Consider the following 23,271-nt stretch of genomic DNA (forward strand, 5'->3'; position numbering starts at 1 on the left):
GGTAAATGGAATTAGGATAGAGATTGGCCATGATCTAATTCAGAGATAGAGCAAGTGAAGGGCTGAATGACTAAGTCTTGTCCTTCATTCAAACTGCAGTTTATAAACCCGCACGATGAACTACATAACCTGCCTGCACAGAAGTGCATTATGTACCGGAGAGTAGATTTTCCTCAAATTATCACAGGCGATAGCCTCTATTAGAGATTCAGTACAAATATCAGCTGAATCCTAGTGGGTAGCATTCTCGGTCCAAATCGGCAGATAGTCTCGAGTCCCTGGACAATCAGTCCTATTGTGGTACTGTACTGAGGGAGAGTTGCCCTGTTGCGCTGCCTTTTGGATGATACATCAGTCCCAGGCGTCATTTGCCCTCTGATTAGCTATCCCATGGCACTATTTCAAAGAGCAGGGGAGTTTTCTCCAGTGCCCTAATCAAAGTAAAACCACCTGGTTATTAACACATTGCTCTTTGTGGGACCTCGCAGTGTGCAAATGCAGTGCCACGTTTCCTTCATCGAGCTCATCTCAGAAGTATTTTTTGGACTGTACATCATGAGGTCACGAAAGGTGTGATATAAATGCAAGTTTTTTTTCTTTCATTAATAAATCACAAGCAGAAATCTCAAGGTAATCTGAAGCCAGGAGGCTTGATGGGAATCTTCATGGCGCAGTGTGAAGTCCACCTAGTTTTATTCCATTCCCAGTTGGCATTTACGCTTGTTGGGTAACAAGAGCCAGCTTTTCTCAGCTTGGCTGATGGGTGAAGGCGAGTGACCAGCAGTTCCAAAGGAACACTGAGGGGTTTGTGTGCTAACCTACACCAGATTACCAAACAGATTCGCTATCAATACCTTAAGCTTCAACAAGAGTCCTGTGAGGAGGCCCAAGAAAGGGTGTTCATATATATATTTAATAAATCTGTGCTCTTTAAAGTGAGCAGCTTCAATGCTAAGGGGAAATGCGACTCTCAAATGCAGCTGTGCCACTGCAAGAATAGGCCAAGTGAAGACCTCAAGTTTCACTAAAGGCTGGGGAACAGGCAAGAGCAAGAAATAGTGAGAAAGCAAGAGGCCAAGCATCACCCACCGCTGTCCACCACTCAGCTAGTGACACACACACTCTCGCGATCTAGATTCACCTGAAGTATGTCCACTTCACTGGGGTAGCAAGAGAAGCTCAATGGCTGCACGACTAGACTCCAAACTACTCAACACGGCAAACTGCAACAAAGGGACCTGGGAGGGGGTGTGAAGTCTAGAACAAGGGGACAGAGTCTAAAACTAAGAGGGAGGCCATTTAGGACCGAGATGAGGAGGAATTTCTTTAGTCGGAGGGTGGTGAATCTTTGAAATTCTATCTCAGAGGGCTGTGGAGGCTCAGTAATTGAGTATGTTCAAAGTAGAGGATGATAGATTTCTAAATACCAATGACATCAAGTGATACGGGGATAGTGCAGGAAGATGGCATTGAGGTAGAAGATCAGCCATGATCTAGCTGAATGGCAGAGCAGGCTCGAGGGGCTGAATGGCCTACTCCTGCTCCTATATAAATGAGGATATGAAATGACTAAAGGCTCACTGAACCAACCATTGAAAAAACACCTTGTTCATCATTTAACCCTTTAAACTCATCATTCTGGTGTATCTGTACTGCACCCTCTCAAGGACGATATATCCTTCTGGAGGGTCAGTGGAGAGAACAGAACGCAGTCACTCTGGATGGATTCTGTCCAAGGCTCTGAACAAGTAAAATATCATTTCTTCCTCCTTGTATTCCAGTTCCCTCGAGATAATCACTAACTTTCTAATGGTCATTTGGGTTATTTTTCTACCTGCCCACTAGGTTTGTGATGGACACCTGAATACTTTGCTCTTCCACAGCAACTGGGTTCTCATCATTAAAAAATGCTCCAAATTATCTTCAATCCAAAGTGGATGCCTTCACATTTCCCTACATTGACCTCCATCTTCCACAATTTTGCCCACTCACTTAATCTGCCTGTGCCCTTTCGTAATTTCCAGATCCCACTTACACACTTTGCTGTCTTCAATAATTTAGCGTCAACTGCAAACCTGGATATGAAACTCTCTATTCATCAGTCAGTGACGTATATGGTAAAAAGCCGAGGCCCAGTACAGATACAAGGGTTTGTTTGATCATCTGCTGCTTTTTAAAAAATAATCTCCATGCTGCTCAGGAGTCCAACCAATCATTATAAACAGAACATGAATTTGTTTCCCAAACCCAGTATCAACTCCTCCTCTACAATAAATCTTGCGAGATGTGATATTGCGCTATCAGAGCCAACTTCACACACAATTAACCTGAAGCACAATGATAGCAATTATACCTGCCACACCCTGTAATACTAACATCCTCTGTGCACATGTGCCTCTCTCTCTCTCTGTACATGTCCTCCTGTGCTGTATGCACTAACAAGTTCATGCAGTTGTAACTAGCAAGAATGTGTGAGCAGCCAATGAGGCACGCCCTGCCTATTGATACTGTAGACTGGAAGAGCTGCTCACAGCCTGCCACCAAAGAGGATCCGATACAAAACGTCCACCTGAAAAGGTTCATTTTTGAAGCATGAGGAACAAGAGATGACGGCGATACGATAGTATCTACAAACATCTGTTTTTATTTAAACTGTTTACAGCTAGTTTACTGTACAAAGTGTAGAGTGCACTCCTCCCAATCCCCCAAGGCTAGGGTTAGAAGAGAGATTCTCGCACATGGAGTTACTTCTCAAATCAGTCACACAAGCTGCTCCGTAGAACTGGACTGTGTAGTAAAACCAGTTTCAGTTGTAAAAGACCATTGTACTTAATGGGTAATAAAATATTTGACAAGCCATGCTGCCTCTACTTTTTTTTTTAATATAAATCTGCAATGCAAGGACATAAGCAACTTTCAAAATGGAACTGGATAAATACTCGAAAGGGAGAAACTTGCCAGGGCTACAGGCGGGAACAGGGAAGTGGGTCTCATTGGTTTGCTCTACCAAAGACGCAGCATAGACATAAGCTGAATGGCCTCCTTCTGTGCTCTGTGATTCTATAAAACACACATCACATGTGCGATAAAATCACATACTCTCCATCTGCACCTCACACGGCAGTTTTTTTTGGAGAATTAGCGCACACAAGACAAAAAGTATGAGGCATTCAGGTGGTGACAAAAGGCACCATTGGAAAGATCATTGTTGAGAGAAGCCCTTTAAAGGGCAAGAGATTTAACAAGAAAAACAGCTTGAATATAAAATTCCTTTCACACCTTCACAACAACCCAAAGCACTTCACAGCCAACTAATCACTTTTGAAATATAGTCACTTATGTAGTGAAATGTGGTTGCCAACTTGCACACAGTAAGATCCCACAAACAGGCGTGACCAGGGATTTTTTTTTTTTGAGAGGCTGATATTCGTTGAGGGGTAAGTCAGCCAAGGACATGGGGAGAACCACCTTGCACTTCTAACAACGGCTAAGGGATTGTTTGCATCAACCCGAAGGCAGATAAGGACTCAATTTAACAACTCATCAGAAAAATGGTACTTCCAACTGTGCAAGACTTCCTCAGTAATGGCACTGGGAGTATTATCCTGGATTATGTGCTCATGTGAGCTTTGAAGCCAAAACTTCCTGTCACAGGAGGAGTGAACGAGCCAGGGAGAAATTCAGAATGTGGGCCTGGAAGCACTAAATGGGGGCAGGGCAAAGGATTGGAATGATGTCACGGTGAAGTTAGAAGATAAGGCTGAGGGTTTTAAAATCAGTATGATGGGGTAGGGGTTGAGTAGCACATGTGCTGCAGGCTTCTGGATGAGTTCCAGCTTTGATGAGGCGGAGATACAGTGGTTATGTTATGCGACTAATAATCCCAAGGATGCAAATTCCAATTTTTAATAAATGAAGCTCCAGGTAGTTCTGCCTGAGACACACAGGCGGTGCCCAGGACACGGGGTTGTATTACACACACACACACTTCCTCTATGCAGATACTGCTTCATACTGCTAACTGTTCACTGCATAACAAGCAAACAGCAAGCTGCTCTCAAACTGCAGCATTTTTCAACAACACCATCAGAAGGTTTAAAATAAAACTCGACAGGTTTAATTACACGACAAGAACTGGAGGGAGAGGAACATACCCTGATTATCTTTAGCAAGGGGGGGGCTTGGTCTCCCCTCCCAGCTCGCACAGTATAGATCGGAGTAAGGAACTGGAGCACAAACGCTCACCAGTGGAACAATTCCAGACATTTACTGAGGCAATGGCACAGCATGGGCGGAACTATTATCACTATAAAACCACACTGTGAAATAGCGAGGGTTAGTGCCTGAGACTCTGGGAGTTACACTGGTAGCCCCGCCCTCTCACCCCCTGCAACACTGGCACCCAGTGTATCACAGTGTAATAATGTATCAGTATAATAATCAGTGTGGCACGGGATGACACAGTATAACAAGCTCACATTGACACGGTAAGGATCTCTCTCTCTCGGTCCTGATGGAGCCGCTCTGTCGGTGCTTTTCTCTCCTCTCCTCTCGGTGCCACCGCCCAGCTCCAGAATGCTACAAATCAAGCCCCGCCCCTCGGTTTTGATTGGGCAGTTTGCTCAGGGACCTGTCTCAGCCATGGGTCCATTTCGCTGTCAATCAAATAAACGCGCACAAAACTAGGTGTGTGACTTCCGCCTTGCCTGAATCTGGGTGTGAGCAGAGAGAGAGAGAGATAGATAGAGAGAGAGTGAATCACCCTCACTGGCAGCCACAAACACTATAATTACAACTGTTTCACAAAACTGGGAATACTCAACTCCCCAACACACTTTTATACAGAATATTCCCCAACACAATACATTATACACAGGGATCACAATCCTGTTCTCCAAGGAATGAGGGATTTTTCTCCACCTAAGTTTAGGAATCAGGCTGGTAGCTTTCTCTGGAATCTGATAACTCTACATCTATATTTGGAGACACTAAAACAAACACTGTTCCAGATGCTACCTCACTAGGATCAAGTTCTACATTCATATACACTTCTTTCACTCACATCCTAAGCATCGCATCCCAACCTTATATTTCATTTTTTGTTTAGCTCCAAACACAGAACCAGCTATTTCTAAAGACTTATCCACCAAAATCCTGATCTCTTCCTTTCTGCTACCTCCAGTATCTTAATTTCTACTCCAAATTCTCACTTTTTCTTCTACTTACTCTCCTGACTACACTTATCATTTCTGTCTGCTGGTTCTGTCCAAGTTATTTTGGACACATTTGTTAGTGCTGCATGTAATACTTGCATTTATATAGCACCCTTCACCACCTCAGGGTGCCCCAAAGCACTTGGCAGCCAGTTAAGTACTTTTGAATTGTAGCCATTGTTGTAAATGTGGGAATATAGTGTCGTCCACAAACTGAAAGTAAGTTACCCCCAACACTGGCTCTATTGTATTCCACTGTTAATCATATAGGAATTGCACATTTAATTGTGTTCAGGTTGAGGGCATTAACTGGGGACCCACTTGTGCTCCCGTATATCATTAGCTGTCCCTTGATTCGAGGATAATGTCTACTCAGGGTCATGAGTTTCTGTCATTGATCTTCATGTGACTTTCAAGTGACCAGATCTTTAGACAATGGGGCAGGACATCCCATGAGGTAGTGGGATCCGGAGTACAGGATTTGTTTCCTTTTCTGTCCTTCTCTGTTGTCGCTCTGCCTCATCATTAAGATGTTGGGACTCAAAGTGTGATGCAGCTTGATGGACAAGTTGTCGCCATTTTGAATGATTGGTAGCAAGCTCCTCCTATTAACGTCAATGCTGCTTCACTTCAACGGGAGCTTCGGAGCATATTTGAAGTGTTTTCTTTGTCCTCCCCTAGAACATCTGCCATTAGCAAATTGAGAAAACAGGAGCTGGCGGGGAATATGCTTTTTGGCCATCCGGACAGTGTCCAGTTCATCAAAGCTGATTTTGTAGGATTTTTGCCCGAATGCTTGTGGAGCTGGCTGCAAGGAGAACACTAGCATTTGTTCAACAGTCATCCCATTGAATCCAGAGGATGCGGCGGAAGCACTGCTGGGTGGAATTTCTCTAGCACTCTCATGTGTCGCTGATACACAGTCCAGATCTCACTACAGTAGAATGTGGTGACGACAACTGCCCTGTACACTAGGACTTTGTGGACTTCTGGAGGGCTTTGTTGTTGAACACTCACTGCTCCTGTGTATAGAAGCAGACTGAACCTGTGGTTGTTGAGTTAGGAGGTGCGTGCTTGTAATATGCACATATGTAATTAAATGCTCGCAAAAGTGTGCAATGATTGAGCTCGAATTCTATCCTTCACTAACACTGGCTATCCAGAGTATACCAGACACTGAGCTGCTCATCTGAGCTGCCATGCCAGACATCCACACCATACTGAGACAGTCACAACTGAGTGGGGTTGGTCATGCTGCTTCAATGTCTGACATTTGCTTACCAAAGCGAATCTACTATGTAGGGCTCGAGTCTGGGGTGTGCACTCATGGCAGTCAAAGGAAATGCATTAAGGACACTGAAGGTTTTGTTAGGAAACCGAATCTGCACCCTCACCTGCTGTTCAAGAAATACTCGGAGTGGTTTTATGGGTCCCACATTGTCCTCATTACAAGTCCCACTCTATGAGAAATTTGAAGTCTCCCATGACTAAAAATGGGCCCTCAACGCTAACCTTTATTGTCCCTTTATAGTCCATCCTGATGTGTTTTATTCTGTGCGACCCTGGACTATATTGCTACTACTTCATGTCTCAGTATCTGAGGTTTGCTACTCGTGGCTCTCCACACATCTCTATGCCTCGATATAACAATGGGGCAAGAGGAGGCAGCAGGACCCAAGAACCTCAGCCGATACGGGAATCAAATCTGCATTGTCAGTGTTAAGCACCACGCTCTAGCCAACTGAGCTAACCAGTCCCCCTTTTATCTCCCAGATCAGCCAAAAAAAGACCTGTACCAATTCTCAATTCCATAACAACCCAAGAAATAGGAGAACTATGGCCATTCCATTGTTCAAGCCTGCTCCACAATTCAATAAAGATCACAGCTGAATAGCTCCATCTTGTTTGTCTCATTTGGTGCAGTATTAATGGACCTTCCATGACATAGGTAAATGTAAGTCCTATAACATACTAACAGGGGAATAATATCATATAATTTACAATGTAGATAAGAAATAGGAACAGGAGTAGACCATTCGGCCCCTTGAGCCTGCTCCGCCATTCAAGAAGATCACGACTGATCTTGTTTCAATTTCCACATTCCCATCTAACCCTGATAACCTTCAATTCCCTTGCCTAACAAGAATCGATCTACCTCCGCCTTAAAAATATTCAGTGACCCCCAACTCCACCTCCTTCTGAGGCAGAGAGTTCCAAAGTCGCACAACCCTCTGAGAAAAATTTATCATCTCTGTCCTAAAAGGACGGCCCCTAATTTTAAAACTGTGCCTCCTAGTTCTGGACTCAGCCACAAGAGGAAACATCCTTTCCACGTCCACCTTGTCAAGGCCGTTCAGGATCTTGTAAACTTCAATCAAATCACCGCTCACTCTTCTAAACTCCAGTGGAAACAAGCCCAGTCAGTCCAACCTTTCCTCATAAGACAACCCACTTATTCCAGGTATCAATCTAGTAAACCTTCTCTGAATCGCCTATAACGCATTTACATCCTTTCCTAAATAAGGAGACCAAAACTGCACACAGTATTTAAGTTGTGGTCTCACCAGTGCCCTGTATAACTGAAGCATAACATCCTTACTTTTATGTTCAATCCCTCTCGTAATAAAGGATAGCATTCCATTAGCCTTCTTAATTACTTGCTGTACCTGCATACTAACTTTTTGTGACTCATGTACTAGAACACCCAGATCCCTCTGCACCTCAGGATTATGCAGTCGTTCTCCATTTAAGTGCTGTGTACTGCTTGGCTGTTAAGACACAACTTTGTTTAATTTGTTCCGTTCCTTTAAATTCAGAAAATCTAATTGCAGTATTGTTAAGAAATTTGCTGCTGGCGAGGGAGGTTTACAAAGAAGTAGCAGCTTGTGATTCCTGAGCAGAAGAAATCAGTACTGCACAACTGCACTATATTCTCTTTTTATAAAGAAACACTTGACACCAAGTATGAAACTAAAACAAAAACACAAGCTAAAGCAATGTCCAATCAAGCATAGAAATTACACAGAAACAGGCCATTCATCCCAAGGCCATGCCAGAGTTGATACTCCACACGAGCAAATAGTTCTCATCATGTTTACCCAGGCTGGTCCCATATCCCTTCCTCCACTTATTCAATCTAATCTTGAATATTGACCGCACTGCAAGGTTAGATGAACCTCACGTTTAATACACGTTGAAGCTCTTAACCCCAAAACCCAGCCTCAAGGGAATATGCTCCTACATCAGTTTAACATTTATTTACCAGACCTTCTACCCATATAAACAGGAACTGTCAATTTATGAACACATTTCCACAATGGAACTGTACTTTCGGATCTGGCCCAAGACTGCCCAAACCCGTCCCAGTTAACTTCAAACTATACAACTGACAAAGTGGTGAGTTTCATTCATCAGTCTAAAATAGAGTCTAGTCTCCTATGAACACATATACATACGAATTAGAGGGAGTAGGCCATTCAGCCCCTTGACCCTGCTCCACCATTTGACAAGACCATGGCTGATCTGATTGTGGCCTCACTCCACTTTCCTGCCTACCCCCTATACTCCTAGATTCGTAACTAACAAGGGAGTCAATCTAACTCTGCCTTAAAAACCTCAACTATTCTTTCAGACATCACTAGAACTGTTTTCTCCCGTTATGCTTCAAGGCTTTAATGCAATCAGATCCTTATAGTCATTGCTTAAAAAAGACCGTGTCCTCAAACCATTACTTATTTTTATACCCTGCACTTCGAGATGCACACCTAAAGGGATAACATTTACCCAGTTTCAATTATCGCCTCCTGGATCTTGAGGTGTTTTACACCAGTCTGAACTAGCAGATATCACATGTCCCAGAGACTTACAGACTAAAGCCATGAAATTTTTTTTTTAAAATAGTAATGTGAAACACAAGGATAAGCGCTAAAAGTACATGATATTTCCTGCAATGGTTTCATTACCATCAGGAAGCACAGCACCTGCTTTAGTTCAAATATCACAGCCCTCAGCTGCTTTGGTTCTAAGCTTTGGAATTTCTTCCCTAAATCACTCCATCTCTCCCCTCCTCCTTCAGGAGGCTTCCTAAAAAAAAAACTACCTCTTTGACCAAAGCTTTTAGCCACCTGTCCTAATATCTCACATGGTTTGGTATAAGTTAGCTTGATAACGCTCCGGTGACACACTTTGGGATATTTAACTACACGAAAGGTGCTGCTTAAATGCAAGCCATTGGTAAATGCACAGCTGATTGTCAACAATGTTACAGGGATGAGGAACTTCGGTTATGTAGAAAGATTGGAGGAGAGAAGGTTGAGAGGAGATTTGATAGAGGTGTTCAAAATCATGAGGGGTCTGGACAGAGTAGGTAAGGAGAAACTGTTCCCATTGGTGGAAGGATCAAGAACCAGGGGACACAGATTTAAGGTAATTGGTAAAAGAAGCAATGCCGACATGAGGAAAAACATTTTCACACTGCGGGTGATTAGGATCTGGAACGTACTGCCTCAGTGTGTTGGAGGCTGAGTCAGTCAAGGCTTTCAAAAGGGAAATGGATTATCTGAAAAGGAAAAATTTGCCAGGCTACGGGGAAAGGCAGGGAGTGGCACTAGGCAAATTGCTCCTTCAGAGGGACAGCACAGGCAACGGGCCAAATTGATTCCTCCTGTGCTGTAACCATTTTATGATTCCTAACTGGAATGATAATGGAGTGAATTTTTTATTTTGTGGTATTACATGCATTTAAGTTTTATACTTGCTTCTGTTAAATGTTTCAACCATCGCTCTCCGTATATTGACTTTTGTTATAAATTGAATGAATTAATTTTCTACCACTAAGATTGCTGAGGTTAGTTGACAAATAATTTTGCTAACTTAGATCATAGTAAATATGTAGAACATCTTTAGGAAAATTCCACCAGAGCTACACATTAGTAAAACCAAAGTGTGATCCTTGGCTCAGTGGGTAGCACTCTTGCCTGTGAGTCAGAACGTCAAGGGTTTAAGTTCTACTCCATGTACTTGAGCACCGTGCTGATACTCCCAGTGCACAACGAAGGGAGCGCTGCTTTCCAGTGAGACTTTAAACTGAGATCCTATCTGCCTTCTCAGGTAAATGCAAAAAAAAAGTCCCGCTACCACTATTCCAAAGAAGAGCAGGCGAGTTCTCCCTGGCATCCAAGGAACACCGGAACAGGCCATTTAGCCCCTCAAATCTGTTTGACCATTCAATTAGATCATGGTTGAGCTGTATATCTCAACTCTATTTACCCGCCTTTGACCCATACTCCTCATCCAAAGATTTAATGGCTCTAATAGTCTCGACAACTTCCATTTAACATTTAATCCATCCAATAACAGCGTTCATTTTCACGTTCACATTGATGCCACCCAGCTCTACCTCATCGCCATCTCGCTAGCCTCCTTCACCGTCTCTAAATTTTCAGACTGCTTATCCAAAATCCAGTACTAGATGAGCAGACATTTCTTCCCTGATTTTAATTGCTCCACCATTGTTGGCTATGTCTTCAACTGCCTGGGCCCCAAGCTCTGGAATTCCCTCCCTAAACTTCTCCGCCTCTCTACTTCATTTTCCTTTTTTAAAGATCCTCCTAAAAACCTGCCTCATTGACTGAGCTTCTGGTTATCAGACCTAATTAATCTCATGTGGTTCAGTACCTAACTTAGCTTTATAACGCTCCTGTGAAGTGCCTTAGGATATTTTATTACCTTAAAGACACTATATAAATATAATTTGTTGTTGCTGCATCCATAGCAGGCTTTTGGGGAAAGTGTTCCAGTTTTCTACTACCCAGAGTGTGATAAAATACTTCCTGATTTCCATCCAAAATGGCCTAGCTATAATTTTTAGAATATGCCTCCTGTCCTGCTGTCCCCCAGAAGAGGGGATAGATTCTCTTTACTTGCCCTGTTGATTCATTTTACCATCTTATTATCAACATTTATCCCTTAACAATGCTGTGTGTTGGAGTTTGCTGTGCACAGATTGGCTGCTGCATTTCCTACATTACAATCGTGAGTATGCTTCAAGTAGCGTTGACTTGGCTGTGTAGCACTTTGGGATGTTCTGACGCTGTGAAAATGCAATATAAAAATGCAAGTTCTCTCTTTTCTCTGAACATTGAAATGTTATTCACGCAGCTGTGCAAAGCTTTTATTCCAACATTTGGTAGGTTGCTGTTAGCTGGCTGACTGCACATTACTTGTGCTTCCCATTAGGCGTATTAACTGGATTTACAGCATTGTTCGAAAATAGATGTCCAGCGTTCAATATCTTCTATTAAGACATTTTTTTTAAAAAAGAGGCTTAAACCTTTTACACGGGAGCCTCCGCTTAATCTTAGACAGTGGCTGGGGAAATATTGACTCCTGATCATGTATCCTGAGACACGAGATTCAGATCATACAAGTAGACTGGTATAGTAACTTGAGCAGGTGCTAAGTGTGGTCAGCCTTCCAAACAGCTTCTCATAGGAACTAAAGATCATTCAAGAACCAAACCCCACCCTTCCCTCTGCTGCCCCCCTACGTTGAGCCTGTTCCACCATTCCATTAATTTACAGCTGATCTGCATCTCAACTCCATTTACTCACCTTTGCTCCATATCCCATGACATCTTTAATCTATCTGTCTCAGATCTTGAAAGCTCCCCAGTCTTTTGAAAGGTGGGGGGGGAATCGAGGTTTTCATTACCTTTTGTGTGTTTTGCTCCTGAACAGCCTAGCTCCGAAATATTAATCTGTGCCCCTTTGTTCTACATTCCCCTTCCTGAGGAAATAGGTTCTCTCTCTGTTCGCCCTCTAATTCCTTTAATATTCTGAAGACCTCAATTGGATCAGTTCTCAACCTTCTAAACTCAAGGGGGTACAAATGTTTACAAGGTCTCAGCTGGAGTTATCGTGTACAACTCTGGGCACCACACTTTTGGAAGGATGTCAAGGGCTGGGAGAAGGTGCAGAGAAGTTTACCAGGTGCTCGTCAATTAGCTCAGTTAGCTAGATGGCTAGTGTGTGATGCAAAATGACGCCAAAGGTATGGGTACAATCCCCATATCAGCTGTGGTAGCCATGGAGGCCTGCCTCTTTGCCTTTCCCCACATTTGGGATGGTGGCCTTAAAGCTATATAACCAATTCTCTCTCTCCAATGGGTGCCTATGGTCTTTTGTGGACTATAGCTAATTACCAGGCATGAGGCTCAGTTACATGGAGAGATTGGAGAAGCTATGATTGTGGTGCTTAGAATAGAGAAGGTTAATGGGAGACCAAATAGGGCTGTTCAAAATTATTAGACATTTTGCTAAACTAAGGAGAAACTATTTCCTTTGTTAAGTGGATCAGTAATCAGAAGTCAGAAATTTAACATTGGGAAAAGGACTAAGCAAGAAACAAAATGAATTTTCTTCACAGAGGGTGGTTAAGATGCTGAAACACAGTACCTGAAAAGGATGGTGTTAGCACAATCCACAGGAACTTTACAAAGGCCTGTGCTTGAAGATGACTAATTTACCGGATTATGGGGAAAAAGCTGACATGTGGGACCAAATTGGGCAGCCCTTTCAAAGAACTGGCACAGACATGTTAGGCCCAATGGTCTCCTTCAGGATTATAAAATTCTATGATTCTAACTTGTCCTCATAATTTAACTCTTTAAGCCATTAAAAATCATACCTACAGTTCCAGACCTTATATCCCCACAGAGGGAATCTTGAAGGAAGATGAGATAGTAAACAGTAGGGAAAAGGTAGATCAGGAACAGTACCTGCAATTGAATAGATGACATAGGTGCAACTGGTGATGAATAAATTTAGCATTCACGTCAGGAAGTAATTCAAAAAAAGCGCATTCCCTGTGGGGTTATTGCTGAGAAGGGAATTGGGAGGCAAAAGTCTTGGCGACATTTCAGACAACCAGATGCTGGGATGGAGGAGGTTGCTCGGCACACTCCCAGCTCAGCGGCCGCTGGCACATAAATCAGGATAAGGGGTTGGCCATTTAGGACTGAGGTGAGGAGAAATTTCTTCACTTGGAGGGTTGTGAATCTTTGGAATTCTTTACCTCAGAGGGCTGCTTATATCTAAGAATGAAGGCATTCGATATAGATTTGGACACTAAGAGAACCAAGGAACATGGGGATGGGGCAGGACAGTGGAGTTGAGGTAGATCATCAGCTGTGATCTCACAGAATGGTGGAACAGGTTCAAGGGGATTTACAGCCTGCTGCAGCTCCTATTTTTGTTCTTACAAAGCTCCCAGACTGGATCCTTGGTATATTTTGAATTCACTCATCTAAGCCATGTTACAGATTTCCACCATTTGCGGTATTTTGGTTTTGTTTTGGCAGTATATAGTTGGCCTCAGTGTCCCAGGAATAGGAAAGAGTATGGGCAACACCTTCAGAAGGAGCCAAGAGAAAGCGAAAGAGAAAGAGAGAGAAGAAAACAGTCAACACATAAGCAACATTGGAATGCCAGTGTCAAAACGAAGGCAGCGGATGAGATCCAAGTTATTTGGCGTGGGTCTCTGTGGAAAATCTGCACGAGGGGCAAAATAATTTAACTATTTCACTTCCTTCATTTGTTTCAAATCTTCAAATTAGCACATGACAGATTGAAAAGAACAAGCAGAGGAGAAAATGCCTACCCGGCTATAAGTACTTCAAATAGCAGGAGGAATGTAACATTTTTGTGTATGTAGTTTGTACTTTCCCCATGTTGCGTAACACAGTGTACAGAAGTTCAGATAACTTATCAACCACAAAACCAAAGAGTGCGTCATTCTACACCTGGGAATACTTTGTCCTTGCCGGCAAGGTAGAATGCAGTCTGATTACCGACTTCTGTAATCCAAACAGGTGAAGAGACAAAATAATGATGGGGCTGTGCTGATCAGTCCAGGATATTAGGGCTTCCATATTTTGAAACTTGCCGATCCTACCTGTGCTTTTCACTGTCCAAGGTCTTCTCTGATCACTTTACATGGGCTTTTCCCTGCACCTGGATGGTAATCTTTCTGTTCTTCACCTCCTAAACTCTTCAACCCAATCCACCCTATATTGACCAGTTCTTCTGACAAATTATTTTGTCACGTCAGTATAAGCATGAGGATATTGGATATTACAGACTTACTTTGTGAAAGTGACCATAAAACCTGTTAAGCTGGCTGCAACTTAGCATTTTTCTTAATTCATTTACGGGATGTGGGCTTCACGAGCTACGCCAGTATTTATTGCCTTTCCCTAATTGCCCTTGAGAAGGCAATGGTAAGCTGCCTTCTTGAACTGCTGCAGTCCTTGTGGTGTAGTTACACCCACAGTGCTATTAAGAAAGGAGTTCCAGGATTTTGACCCAGCGATAGTGAAGGAACGGCGATATATTTCCAAGGTAGGATGATGAGTGGCTTGGAGGGGAACTTCCAGGTGGTGGTGTTCCCATGTGTCTGCTGCGCTTGTCCTTCTAGATGGTAGCAGTCGCAGGTTTGGAAGCTGCTGTATAAGGAGCCTTGGTGAGTTCCTGCAGTGCATCTTGTAGATGGTACACACTGGTGGAGGGAGTGAATGTTTGTGGATGGGGTGCCAATCAAGCAGGCTGCTTTGTCCTGGACCGTTTCAAGCTCCTCAAGTGTTGACAGAGATGTACTCATCCAGGCAAGTGGAGAGTATTCCATCACACTCCTGCCTTGTGCCATGTAGATGGTGGACAGGCTTTGGGGAGTCAGGAGCTAAGTTACTCGCCACAGAATTCCCAGCCTCTGACCTGCTCTTGTCGCCACAGTATTTATATTGCTAGTCCAGTTCAGTTTCTGATCAATGGTAACCCCCAGGATGTTGATAGTGGGGAATTCAGTGATGGTAATGCTATTGAACATCAACAGGTGATGGTTGGATTCTCTCTTGGAGATGGTCATTGCCTGGCACTTGTTTGGTACAAATGTTACTTGCCACTTGTCAGCCCAAGCCTGGATATTGTCCAGGTCTTGCTGCATTTGGACATGGACTGTTCCAGTATCTGAGTCCTGAATGGTGCTGAACGTTGTGCAATCATCAGTGAACATCCCCACTTTTGACCTAATAATGGAAGGAAGGTCATTGATGAAGCAGCTGAAGATGGTTGGGCTGAGGACACTACCCTGAGGAACTCCTGCAGTGATGTCCTGGAACTGAGATGATTAACCTCCAACAAACACAACCATCTTCTTTTGTGTTAGGTATGACTCCAACTAGTGGAGACTTTTCCCTGATTCCCATTGACTCGTTTTGCAAGGGCTCCTTGATGTTATTCTCGGTCAAATGCTGCCTTGATGTCAAGGGCAGTCACTCTCTTCTCACCTTGGGAGTTCAACTCTTTTGTCCATGTTTGGACCAAAGTTTTAATAAGGTCAGAAACTGAGTGGCCTTGACGGAACCCAAACTGAGCGTCAGTGAGCAGGTTATCGCTGAGTAAGTGCCACTTGATAGCACTGTTGATGACCCCTTCTGTCACTTTACTGATGATTGGGAGTAGACTGATGGGGCGGTAATTGGCCGGGTTGGACATGTCCTGCTTTTTGTGTAACCAACATTTCAGATCTTTAGACTGTTCGAACGAGTGCCATATTGAACGAGAGAGAATATTTGAGCTCAAGTTGGAGCAGGGATGAGTGTGAATGACCAATGTCAACTGCTATTGTATCTTGGTGGTCTGGACCCCAGAAGTGCTAACCCTGCAGTCATGTCACCGAAATTAACTTTGAAGGGCTGCAGTTTAAAATATCCAGAACAAAGCAAATCCAGCAGAGAAACATCTGAAACAGCTGAACCATCATAGCTGAAAGTCTTCTAAAGCAGCCAAAGTACAGTACTTGTCCCAGCTTCCAAGTCCACCTAAGAACCAATCTCCTGGCTATTCATTTACAAGAGGCTTCGCAGATTCATGAGAATTCTTTGTTTCTACAGGACCTTCACTCCAACTAATGTATCAACTCAACTAAGAAGACATCAAGCCTTCAATAACAGAGACTGAGTTATAAATTCCATTTTTATAATTAGGACTTTAACATCTGCATCTATCTTTGTGGTGTGTGAGATAGTGCGAGTGAAGCGAGTTATTCAGGCATTGCATTTTCAAACATCTGGGGCAAGTACGTGATATTACATACCTTTATTTTAAAAATCACCAAAAAGCCTGCTGCTGAATAAAGTTTTAAATTAGGAAAAAATTACTCAAGGGTAATGAAATGCAGACACCTTACTTACAAACATCCTGATTAAGGACTGGAAGGGACTGTACAAATTCTGTCTGTAATAATTTACATCCAAGAAACAGGCCATTTGGACCAATTTGTTCATGTTAGTATTTACGCTCCACATAAGTCTCCTTAACTTCACTTTGTCTTACCCTATCGGCATAACCTTTCTCCCTCATGTACTTATCTAGATTCCCCTTAAAATGTATCTATACTACTCACCTCAACCACTCCCTGTGGTACTGAGTTCACATTGTCATGTGAAAAAGAATCTGAGGTGTTTGGAGCAATGGTGGATCTTGATGGGGTAAAACAATATCCACTGGTCAGGGATAGGGTAACCAGGGGGCACAAATTAAACATCACAAAAAAAATAGAAGGCAAACTGTTTTTATGCAAAGGGTACAGAAGTTTCTCCCAAATTCCTAGTTGGATTTATTAACAGCTCTCATATTTATGGCCTCTAGGTTCTAACTTTGCTTGCAAGTGGAAACATTTTATAATGTAATTGCTCAATCTTGATTTCCACCTTGCCTGACTTTCCATGGGCAAAGAAAATCTTCTTTAATTCTTCAAAAGGCAGTTTCTCCATGTCTCTCAAGTCCAACTAGCGCCACTCACCTCTTGTTTGTGATCATTCCTTCCTTAAATCAAAAATGGGGATAGATGGAATATCTCCTCTGACTAAATACAATCCCTCATAGTTAAGCCTGTTCCACAAATTGGTTTCCCCTTTTCAGGACAAACACTTCTTTTCCCCTCGACAACCCATAATGTTCCCCAACAGTCTGAGGTTTCTCTCTTACTTGGGGTAGCTTCTTATTCCTCTCATTTACTTGGACCTCTCTCTCTGAGAACAACATATTATAGCATAGGAAGCCAATCAACCGGGCACACAGATCAGCATGTTTTTTGAACATTCTCCATCTCCTTTAATATTTTTATTTATGTATCCATTTGCCCTTTAAAAGCCATTAGGGATTTTGCTTCACTCTATTTCTGGTGAAACCAGACAATCTTTTGCATAAAGTTTGCCTATTTTCTCCCTTGTTTTCTTTGTGCTGTTAATTTGTATTCTCTAGTTATCGTTATCACTGACCAGTGGGTATCGTTTTACTTATTTACCCCCATCAAGACCCACCATCACTCTAAACACCTTAGATTCACTTTCCCCTTCTTTGTTCTAGGGAAGGAAGATTGTTTTCTAGACTCATCCCTGGCATTACCTTGGAATAGAAGGAAACTATTCAGCCTTTTGAGCCTGTTCTGTCATTCAATAAGATCATGGCTGATCTGTGACCTAATTCCGTATACTCACCTTTGTTTCATAGCCCTTACACTTAGTTAACAATAGGCATTAACAAACTCCGATTTAAAATCAACAATTGATCTAGCATATTATACTCATGTAAAAATCGAATTTTTGAGCCCAAATTTTTAGGCAAAAAGTAGGGGGTCAACTTTCACAAGAGTAATATGAGGGGTTGAAATCCATCCATGTTCTTGGGTACAATGACGTACTCCGGGACTTTCGCTTTACTGTTGTTTCGTGCCAGGGCCAGAGCACAGGTGACCCGATTGGCAACATTCTGGAGCGGCCTGTTCCGTTCCCCGAGACACTCTCCCACTCCCAGCTCCTTGTGTTCACTTCCTCCCAATAGCCGCCCCTCTCCTGTGCCCTCGTTCACAGTGAGGGTTTGGAAGAGAAAGTGGTGAGCGGGAGGGGGAGAGAGTTGGCCTGTGGGAGAGGTGGCAAGCAGGTGGTATATAGAAAAAGAGTTAGAACTTTTTTGGCCAAAAGTTGGGGGTCAACATATACACGGGATACATGAAAAATTAGGGACTTTTTGGCAGAAGTTAGGGGCTGACTTTTACGAGATCCAAGATTACTCGAGTATATACAGTAATTTGCCATTTGCTGATGAGCATTCCAAAATTTTACCGCCATTTTTTGAAAGTGTTTTCTAATTTCACTCCTAAATAATTTGCCTCTATTTTATTTTTACACTTTGTCCCAGACTCCCCAACTATCAGAAAAACTTTATTTCCCTCTGCCCTTTCTGTTCCCCATAATATCTTGAAAACTGATCAAATCATCCTTGCCTTCTAAATTCCAGGGAATACAACCCTTGTTTGTGTAATCTTGCCTTGGAGTCCTGTATCATTCTGGTAAATCTGCACTGCACTCTCTCCAAGGTCAATATGTTCATTTTAAGGTATAGTGCTGAGAAGCGATCACAGTTCTCCAGGTGTATTCTAACCAGGGCTTTATTACCTTATTGAATATGTCGGACTACATTCTGTTGGTATTTACACATGCTTATTCCCATCGTAAAGGCTAGCAGGGCTCAGTAGTCTGAGTGTTCTTCAGGGATTGGTTGCAACATTTACAGCTCTTAATTAGGGATATGACACAGGGGCATGGACCAACTCAGGTCTAAATTAGATCTTTTAACCTATTCCTCCACAATATTCCCCTGCCTGCATGTTGAACTTTACATGACCAAAGGCACCAGGAATTAGTGTGGAATATTCCGAAAAACTACTTTTGTACCATTAGCTGAAATTTGTGATGTGGGAGTTGGTAACTGATGCTGCCGTGACATTGCCGTAACACAAAAGCCCTATGGATCTTTAATTCTCTCGCACCCTGTTGGAACCCTATCAGTACACGGTTCACTCCCAAGCCAAGGTGATTTAAGGTACAAAATCAGTACCATAACCAACAACCACCATTAAAAGGAATTGCAGATTATTTAGTGGTGGTGGACTGAGGAATCCTGGTTACCTATAGTCATCTGGGCCCAGGGAGGTTATACATTTCCAAGAATCCTCCAACCTCCCAAAAAAATCCATCTTTTCTTTAAAGCAAATCATTTTTTGTTTGGTAGACATTCAAACAAGGTCTGAAAATAGATCATTTTAATTCTTCTATGATTTAAGAGTTAAGATTGTGCTTAGAACCTTATTCCATTCAACCAAAAGAAGCCGAGATGCCAGGTGGATTTCAGCCCTGTCAACACTCAAGGAATGACATCAGGGTTCTTAAGTTCAGTGTTGTGTGAGCTGGGTACTCATCAATTTGACTATTTCAGGTTTTTAGCTCAACTTCAAATTAGAAAAATCAAGATCAAATTTGGTTGACAGGTTAATTGGAGGGAGCAAGATTACATTCCTCATTTTATAAAGCAGTGTGGATAGACTGAGCGTGGTTGATACACTACAATAAATTTATTTTAAGCTATGTTTGTGTGGGTTTGCACGCATCAATTTCCCCTGCTGATCGAATCTCAATTTCAGATACTTAAACCTTGGGATGGTTAACCAAAGGATAATCTCAGATTATGAATCAAAATGGTAAAAAAAAGTGTGGTAATGCACAGTGGGAGGAACTGGATTCTCCCCTATTGTGGCCATGAGGTTCATATACATCTCCGAGCTGGCTAACTTCCTTCTCTCTCAACCAAGAATGGCATAAAAGCTATAGACCAGTGAATAAACAGGAAGAAAAGGTATCATATATGTCAAGAATTTTTAGGAACCTGTTAAATACACTTCTGCAGCTAACTGCAAGTGAGGGGATGCTGAAAACCACAATGAATGGTCTGATGCAATACTGGACTATGAAATAAAATTAAAGAATAGACTAATCAGGGAAGCTCCTCAAATTGCAACTATACTGGAAAATTGAATCCATTGTCTTCAGTCCCAGCCACAATCTCCATTTCCTAGCCACCAAACTCCATCTATCTCCCCGATTACTGTTTGAGGCCGAGCCAAACTATTTGCGTCCTTGCCTTCCTATTTGACCCTGAGCTGAGCTTCCATCCCATGTCCTCTCCATCACCAAGCTCCTCAACTTCAACCTCTAATATCACCCATTCCACCCTTGTCTCAGCTGCTGCTCAAAGTCCCTCATCCAGGACTTTCTTACCTCGAAACTCAATTATTCCAATGCTCTCCTGGCTCGTCTCCCACCTTGCACGCTTCGTGAACTTAAGCTCATCAAAACTCTGCTGCCTGTATCCTAGCTCACACCAAATCCCACTGTACTCACTGATGTACACTGGCTCCCAGTCCATCAATGCTTCAATTTTAAAATCTCAACTTTGTTTTCAAATCCCTTCATGGCCTCCTGTCTCTAACCTCCTGATGCCCTACAACCCACTCAGAACTCTGCACTCCTCCAATTTTGGTCTCTTGCTCATTTCTGATTTTCAATTGCCTAGGCTCTAAGCTCTGGAATTTCCTCCCTAAACTTCGCTCTTCCATTCAATTATTTAATTCCGGATCTTTTTCCCAGAAAAAAAAATTTCATTTTTGATAACCCTGCAACCACTATTCTGTCTCTCAACAATTTCACGCTTTACCAAGCTTTCAGTCCCAAACACCTTGATCCTAAATTTAAATTCAATAGGATTGGTCTTGACAACATTTACATCACTAGTTTTCTTTGGAGTTAGGTCATTTCTGTTGTGGATACATTCACAGCAGCACAATAAGATGCACTCCTCTTCATATCCAAAGGGGTAGAGGGAGAGAAAAATACTTACAGCCAGCACAGGCACAATGGGCTGAATGGCCTCTTTCTGTGCCGTAACTTTTCTATGGTTCTAAATGCACTTTGGCATTGCAAATTAGATGTGTAAACCAAGAAGTGTTTAGGTAAAACGGACACTGGCATAAGCATCAACAGGTAGGGAGGTAAAAACTGGCAGAGCACCTTTAAATAAAATGTTTTTAAAAATGCCCTAATCTTGTCTAAAAGTTCCTTTGGTGCTAGGAGGAGACCTGCTTTTAATTAAAAACGAGTCAAGCTGATCAAAGGTGATTTTCACCTCCAAAGTACCCTTAAGAGGCAGGTTATTTGAGTTACATGTCAATCTTCTCCAAGAAGAGCCAAGTCTAATTAATACTTTTAAATTAAACAGTCCATCAGTTACTAACCGCATTTACAATTTCTCAGTAAGGTGGTAAGTTACTGTATGGTTCACAAGTGCTAATGTTCATAATTCTCAGATACTGTACTCCAGAACTTTGATTTGAATAATTGCTTTCAATCTTCTCTCAAGCTCCTTCCCTGCAACGTGTCCTGCCATGTTAGCTAATGAACATGGCTGTAAAGGCAATTTAAAAAATCTACTGCTAAGTAGGCAATTAATATGCAATACCTTGTTTTAATTTGGTTTTGGTGGGTCATTATATATAGGCACAGCTCCATGCAGAAAATTGAGTCAGGGACTCTATAATTTGTATATGTTCTAGTGCAAGGAATCGTCCCTTATTCTATACTTCTAGGGACTATGGGTTCAATATGTAGGCGATCAATCTTGTGCCACTCTGCTCTAGTCTTGTTTCTTCAAAGTTTGTAGCACTATAAATACAGGTTGTTCAGAGAACTTTCTATCAACTCACTTGAAAATCTCTAAACTACAGGTTTAATGCCTTGAAACTTTAGAAAAGCAAGAGGAATACATCAGGAAACACCTCATCTTACAACATGTATGGCTAAACCTAGACGTGTCAATTTTATGGTCTTAACTGGATTGACTTTGTGATAACCAATCGCTAGCTGGCAATGGATAATAGATTGTGCAAATTTGGTTGATGGGTGCCAAGGTTTACCACCGTAGTTTCAGTTTTTGAAAGAATCCAGCAGTTAATTTGGACGATGCAGTTATTAGGAATTCAATGAGAGTCTCATTGAGTGTGAAATATTCACTAACAACTTGCATCTATCTAGCACCTTTGATCCAGTTTTAAAAGTAAATCAAGAAGCTTCACAGGAACAACAAAAAAAGTTGACACCAAACCACATTAAGGGGATATTAGGGCAGGTGAGAGAGGCGGGTTTTAAGGAACGTCTTAAAGGAGGAAAGAGATGAAGGTGGAGAGGTTTATGGAGGGAATTCCTGAGCTAAACATCTGAAGGCATGGCCACCAGCAGTGGAGTGATTAAAATCGGGCAAGCGCGCTCAAGAGGCCAGAATTAGAGGAGTGTACAGATCTACACGATTAGTCTTTCACCCTCCAGACATGGGAAACAGCCTCTCAGCAACTACCTTTATAAGCCCTCCACGAATCTTATGTTTTAATGAGATCATGTCATTCCTCTAAACTCCAGAGAGTATCGGCCCATTCTAATCAATCTCTCCTGATAGGACAACCCTTCATCCCTTGAATCAATCGAGTGCAACCTTCATTATATCCCTTTAAGACAAGTTTACCTAAGGAAAGATATACCTAACTACAGGTGTGGTCTCAGGTTCTACAATAACATCAGGCTTCCTTATTCTTCTATTCCAATCCCCTTTGCAAAAGGCCAACGTTACATTTGACTTGCTAAGTTATTATTGTACTTGCGTGTTAATCTGCTGTGTTTAAGGACACCCAAATCCTTCTGAAACCCCTCATAGTTTCTCACTGTTTAAAGAATCTTCTGTATTCTTCCTACCACAATGAATAACTTCACTTTATACTCTGCCACCTTCTTGCCATTCACTTAACTTATCTATATGCCTTTGCAGAATCCTTGTTACCTCCCACCTGGCTTTGTAAGCTGAGAGGAAAGTGTCAGTACGTCATCCAAGTCATTGATATTGATTAAATAGCGGAAGCCCAGTAATGACCTTTGCAGCACCCCACTAGTAATAGCCTGTCAACCTGAAAATGACCCATTTATTCCTACTCCAACCTTTCGTGCTGCACTTTGAGTGTCCAAATATACTACGTCCACTGGTTTCCCTTTATCTACCCTGCTGGTCACATCCTCAAAAAACTATAGGTTCAAATATGACTTCCCTTTCATTAAAACCTTGTT

At 42.3% G+C, this 23,271-nt stretch overlaps 1 protein-coding gene across 9 annotated transcripts in view; it reads right to left on the reverse strand.

Moving 5' to 3' along the window:
• Positions 1-23,271, reverse strand: part of cpne1 (copine I) — an 85,481-nt gene that overhangs the window by 32,635 nt on the left and 29,575 nt on the right. Inside the window, exon 1 of one of the 9 annotated variants that reach the window (XM_078554791.1) lies at positions 4,479-4,593. The exons of 7 other annotated variants lie outside the window; for them this stretch is intronic. The gene's annotated coding sequence lies outside the window, so the exon portion shown is untranslated. Of the gene's footprint in view, positions 1-4,478; positions 4,594-23,271 lie in introns of those variants that run through there. One more of the 9 variants, XM_078554796.1, reaches the window with a different exon arrangement.

Source organism: Cetorhinus maximus, chromosome 13 (genome assembly GCF_964194155.1).
Source record: "Cetorhinus maximus chromosome 13, sCetMax3.hap1.1, whole genome shotgun sequence".
In the NCBI taxonomy this organism is placed as follows: domain Eukaryota; kingdom Metazoa; phylum Chordata; class Chondrichthyes; order Lamniformes; family Cetorhinidae; genus Cetorhinus; species Cetorhinus maximus.